This window comes from Mirounga leonina, unplaced genomic scaffold, assembly GCF_011800145.1.
Source record: "Mirounga leonina isolate KUSES-001 unplaced genomic scaffold, KU_Mleo_1.0 Mir_53, whole genome shotgun sequence".
Taxonomy (NCBI): domain Eukaryota; kingdom Metazoa; phylum Chordata; class Mammalia; order Carnivora; family Phocidae; genus Mirounga; species Mirounga leonina.
Genome location: NW_023270807.1, coordinates 3,486,852 through 3,492,851, shown reverse-complemented (window position 1 = coordinate 3,492,851; position 6,000 = coordinate 3,486,852).

Here is a 6,000-nt window from a genome sequence, read left to right as displayed (position 1 = left end):
TCAAGCCAATGAACCCATTGTTTGGACTCTGGCTGGACTTCCCCACTATGTGCTCCTTGATTGTAAAGACAGCCCACAAACCCAGCGGACTCCCCTATAGCTTGCTAAAGCTTGTGTTTCTGGCATTGCAGCCTCTGCTATTCCTAAATAAACTCAAATTTCTAATAATTTGAGCTTGCCTCAGTTTACCCCCTTATTTAGGTTGACATTCAATGGTGTCAGAAGTGAGATCGGAAAGAGACAACCTGCCTTACCCCCCGCAGGGAAGAGGAGCCTCAGAATCAAACAAGTCGCCTGAACTGAGCCCCTGGAGCTCAGTGCTTTCATGAGTGACATTCTGCTTCCAGTTTTATGAGTTTCCTGTTGAATTTCAAGCTCCCTCCTTTTGGTTGAGCTTTCTGACTTTTTCTGGGATTTGGATAAGGACAGATTGTCCTTCTGGTAAGTACTCTTTTGGTTTCTGAATTTAGAATGCACTTGGTTTCTGAATTTAGAATGTGCCTGGTTTATGAATTAGAATGTGCTTGGTTTAGATTTAAACTTGTGAATTTTCCTGAGAGCAAGACTAAAACCAAAGCCGATGGCATGGTTGAGCACCTGGATGCTGCTAGAGCACTTGCCACCTTTCTAAGAGAGACAACCATCTCTGAAGCACAAGACTACTGTGTAAAGATAAGGTGATCACAGACGAGGGAGTTTCATATTAGGTCACTCGCCACCAGCAAGAAAATTCTGTGCAACATGGGAGACCTGGTCACAGGTCAGATAAATAGGGCAGAAGCCGTCTGTCAGGAAAAAGGAGTATCCTGAGAAAGGCATGCTGTCAAACAGAACTGACATCTCAACCTCAAGCATGTCCCCTTGGCTATCTAAGAATTTTTTTTTTTTTTCTCTCAGGAACATTCCAAAAATGGGATCTTAGTCATCTAAATGCTTTAAGAATGGCCCCCTCCTTAGCAACTGTGGTTGGTTTTATGTTAAAGAAATTATGGTCTCTCCTCATATGCATGGACCAATCTTACTGAAGACAACTTAGAACAATGACCATTATGAGGAATGTTCTAATTAGATAAGATCATTTATTTAAAAAATGCACTCGGAAGCAAGGATGACCAAATCAAACAAACAGAATGGGACCCCTATTTTAATCAGTATGTAGGAGCCTCCAAAAGGCTTCAAATTTCCAAAATAGTTTCGTTGAAATGTTCATTGCAAAAGGCTAATGAAGAATTAAAGGCATAAAAGTGCGGCAAACAAAAGACCATGAGGCTGATGTCACTCCTACTGCCCCCACTACCCTCCTCTTCTACGTAAGGACTCATTCTACTAGTCCTCTGTCTGATTGGTCTTTCCACTCTGAAGAGACTACATGACTGTAAACAAAAGTCCACTGTTGGTGGTCTTATAGATGCCCCCATGTCTATCCTCGAAGGAGAGCCCCCTCCCAGGGTTGACAGGATCTGAGGAATTTTCTGGTAAATTGCTACCGGTGATTTCCTTGAACAGTCAAGGGAAATCTAAAACTAATGGAAAATCTTGCCAATTTCTGGTAGATACCAGAGGTACATTCTGTGCTTTAAACCCTACTTGCTTTGGATCCTGCAGATGGGATCCTAGGAGAGTGGGCAGCAGCCAGCAAAGGGTGAGAATTCTCACCAGGGTCAGCTCTCCTGAATCTCTGTTCGCTGTGCTCAGGTGAGAGAGGAAGGTAAAATTTCACATTGTCTCTTCCTTTCCAAATCCAAATCCACTGGTTATGGATCCTCCCCCCACCCCCGGGGTAGCGGTTACTTTCTTGTTTGTTTGTTTTGTGTCCTAAGAACTTGGCTTGGCAACCATTAGGTTGGGGGCCCCAAAATATGGCCGGACACAAATGTGTGTTGGCAGCCCATTTGCAGGCAAGGTCTATTGTCAGCCGCCCAGGGGACTTGCCTAATAAGTCTTTCTTTCATTTAGTTATCTTTGGGAGTGGCCCTGAATCTTTGGCAGGTATCATCTTTTGCAGTCTTTGCGGGGATGCCTCTTGGGTCCATGGTGTTGTTTAATACTCCCAGGAGTATTTACTATTTATCCTGGCTGAAACCTGACAAGACATTCGGGAAGATTTTTTAAGTAGCTCTATGGTCAGAAGTTGGCTCAGTTGGAAGCTGATAAAATCTGTATCTATATGTATGTGTATATCTGTCTCTGTCTCTATATCTATCTGTGTATCCATCTACCTACCTATTTACCTTTTATGTAGACCTTTTATTTCTATCTCAGGTCTTAATGTGTTGGTCAGAAATACCAGGAACAATGTTCATCAATTATGAGATAATTGGCTTTATCTTTTATTCCTGTTTTCAACTGGAAGACCTCTGATATTTCACTATTGTGCAATGATGTTTGCAGATTTAAGAGATTTATGGTCTTCTTGTTTATTTTTGTTTTGTTTGTTTGTTTTGTTTTTTTTCCCTGGACCTCAGGTACAGTTCATGGTACATCATTTGCCTGTGCAAGGCCCCCTCTCGCATGTGTTATGTATGTGTTTATCCTGGGTGGCTTTCTCTCCCCAACTGACCCTGCTGATATGTTGAATGTGTATCTTTTTTTTATTTTAATTTTTTATTGTTATGTTAATCACCATACATTACATCATTACTTTTAGATGAAGTGTTCCATGATTCATTGTTTGCATATAACACCCAGTGCTCCATGCAGAACGTGCCCTCTTTAATACCCATCACCAGGCTAACCCATCCTCCCACCCCCCTCCCCTCTAGAACCCTCAGTTTGTTTTTCAGAGTCCATCGTCTCTCAGGTTCGTCTCCCCCTCCGATTCCCCCCCCTTCTGAATGTGTATCTTTTTATATGTATTCTTACAAACCCAGCATTCTTGTTTTTCCTGTTTATATTCCTTTATTTTATTTTATTTTATTTATTTGCCTGAGGGAGAGAAAGAGCGAGAGCATAGAGAGAGAGAGGGAGAAGCAGACTCCCCACTGAGCAGGGAACCCAACGCGCAACCCGATCCCAGGACCCTGAGATCATGACCTGAGCCAAAGGTGGATGCTTAACCGACTGAGCCACCCAGGCACCCCATTTGGTTTTGTTTTGTTTTTTTTTGAGAGAGGGAGAGAGAGAAAGCATGTGTGCAAGTGTGCATACGTGCATGTGCGAGAGAGAGTGAGGTGCGGCGGGCAGAGGGAGAGGGAGAGAGAGAATCTTAAGCAGGCTCCATGCCCAGCACAGAGCCAACGAGGGGCCCAATCTCATGACCCTGAGATCATGACCCCCGCTGCAATCAAGAGTCCCATGCTTAACCGACTGAGCCACTCAGGCGCCCCTGCCTGTTTATCTTCTTAATTTACATAATGTTATTTGGTACATCTCATTCTGTTTCTCACTTTTTTCCAATAAATACTGCATGTTTAGGATCTCTCCACATTGCTATGAGTTTATCCAACCAGGCCTCTCATGTGTAAATAATTCTTCAGGGTGTCCCTCTTCTACATTTTATTTGTCCTTCTCCAGGATCCTTTAACTCTCCGTTACCACAAATGGTGCTTTGGTGGACTCCTCGTTCATGTGCCCTTAAAGAGCCGTGTGAAAACTTCTAGGAGTGGAATTGCTATGTCCCAGCAATACAGACACCAGCCCATTTGCCCTCCACCCCCAGCAGAAAATGTCCCCACAGCTTCATGACCATTCAGCACTTCCTAGTCCTCTAATACATGAAACCCGATTTAAAAAGCCCTGTTTTTTTTCAGTGTTACTCCCATTGATCTAAGTCATATTTTGGATATTACTTAAGATAAATCATTTTTATCATGAAAAAGAAATCTCCTCCTCTGCCTAGCTTAAAAAAATTCCCATCAGGATTGCATATAGAAATTGTCAAACAATTTTGTTTAAACCCGTTGACACGGCTCCCTGACAGGAGTAGTTTCTTAATCTCAAATTGCCTTTGATTTCTTAAAATACAGTCCACTGGATGTTATGGCGCAGTCATTTAATGTACTTTCAAGTTTAATTTGTTGCTTGATGTTAAGAAATACTGTGATATTACTGCTCTAAGTGATTTGGATGTATTCCTGAGAGTGACCCAGAAAACCCAAAGCATGTGACTCTTAGTATCAATCAGGTCAGTAAACTATGGATTGTCACCTGTTTTTATAGGGCCCAAGAACCTTTGGGAATGATTTTTACATTTTTAGATGGTTGAAAAAAAGATTTTTTAGAAGAGTAATATTTCATGGCATGTAAAAATTATATGAAATTCAAATTCAGCACCCATAAATAAAGTTTTATTGGAACAGAGCCATGCTCATTTGTTTATATATTATCTATGGCTGTTTTCTCACTCACTCTGTTCAGAGTTGAATAGTTGCGACAGAGCTCATGTGGCCCACAAAGCTGAAAATATTCACTCTGTCTCTACATGAAAGGTTTGCCAAACACTGATATGAATTATTTAATCAATAAAAGCTTATGGAGAACCTACTAGTGACTTTTGTGCTGTTGTTGAAGAAACTGGGAGATGTTTGCATCATCACTTGCATTATGGGCTTATTTGTAGTTAAACCATGTTTAATTTGCATGTGAATAAATAATTGCCTATGTAGGGCTTTTAGTGATGTAAGCAAAAAGGGGGGAAGTGAAAGCATTCATTGATTAGTTCACTCACTCATTCATTCAATGAGCATTGATTGAGCACCTTCTCACTGCCAAGCACCTGGCTAAGTTCTGAGGACACAGAGGAAAACCTAAGGAGGTCCCTGTCGTCAAGGTGCTGTCATCTAGTGAGGAAAGCAGATAGAAGAATAATTTCCACATGTATGGGAAGTGCCCATACCGCCAGGTCAGGGGGGACCCACACCATTTCCTACCCTCTTCTCCCTGGCCACCTAGTCACTTCCCCAGCCTCCCTTGCAGCTAGGGATAGACATACAACCAGTTTTGGTCAACAAGACTTAGAAGAGAACTACTGAGAAGTGCCTGGGAAAACTCTTGAGATTAAAGGCAAAGCCACACAGGACACCATCACTTTGTGCCTCTTGCCTACCTTTGAATTTGAATGTGATGGTGGTGCAATGGGATTTGTGGCAGCCATCTTGTGATCATGAGGTGATGATCCTTGTTAGCATCCTCAAGCTGCTGCACCAAACCTGGAACTACCTACCTTCAGGGACTCCCATTCGAATGAGATCATTACATGGCATCATTGTTTAAGTCAGTGGTTTTTACCTGGGGGTGATTTTACCCTTCAGGGGCTATTTGGTAATGTCTGGAGACATTTTTGGTTTTTGCTACTGGAAGGGGGTACTCCTGGCATCTAGTCGGTAGGGGCCAGGATTGTTGCTAAATATCCTACAATACGAAGGACAGCCCACACAACAAATAATTATCTGGCCCAAAATGTCCGTAGAGCCAAGGTGAGAGACCCTGGCTTAAGCCATTGTTGACCAAGTGTGTTCATTACTGATACAGAGAATGTGAAAGGCTGGCCAGAGCCACAGGAGGGTGAGTGGACCGATGGCCACCTTAGGACATGGGAAAGAGGAGTACAGAGAATTATTCACTGGCCTCACTCCCACAGCACTGTTAGGTTTCACACAAGTTCCGTGAGAGGGCTGTGGTCCCCAGCCCCTCAGCTGAGGCCTCATCATGGGCTCCTCTACACCCCATGCTGCCACGGCCCGAGTCCCTTACTCTGTGGCCCAGGCTAGTGCTCATGGGAATCACCTCCTTGAACTTTCCCGCCAATTCTGCCAGGTCGGTGTCATTTATTCCCATTGTACAGCTATGAAAACTGAGGTTCAGAAGAATAGTGGTGTGCCATGGTTAACGACATGTTTGGAGATTGACTGACAGGTTCTCTTCTGCCGTTTAGCCGTGTCACGTAAGCATTTTGTCTTTTTGGGTGTCACTTTCCAAATCTGTAAAAGAACAATATCTACCTTATAAACATTATTATGGGGATAAAAAGAAATAACACACGTGAAAGCTCTTAGTACAAGG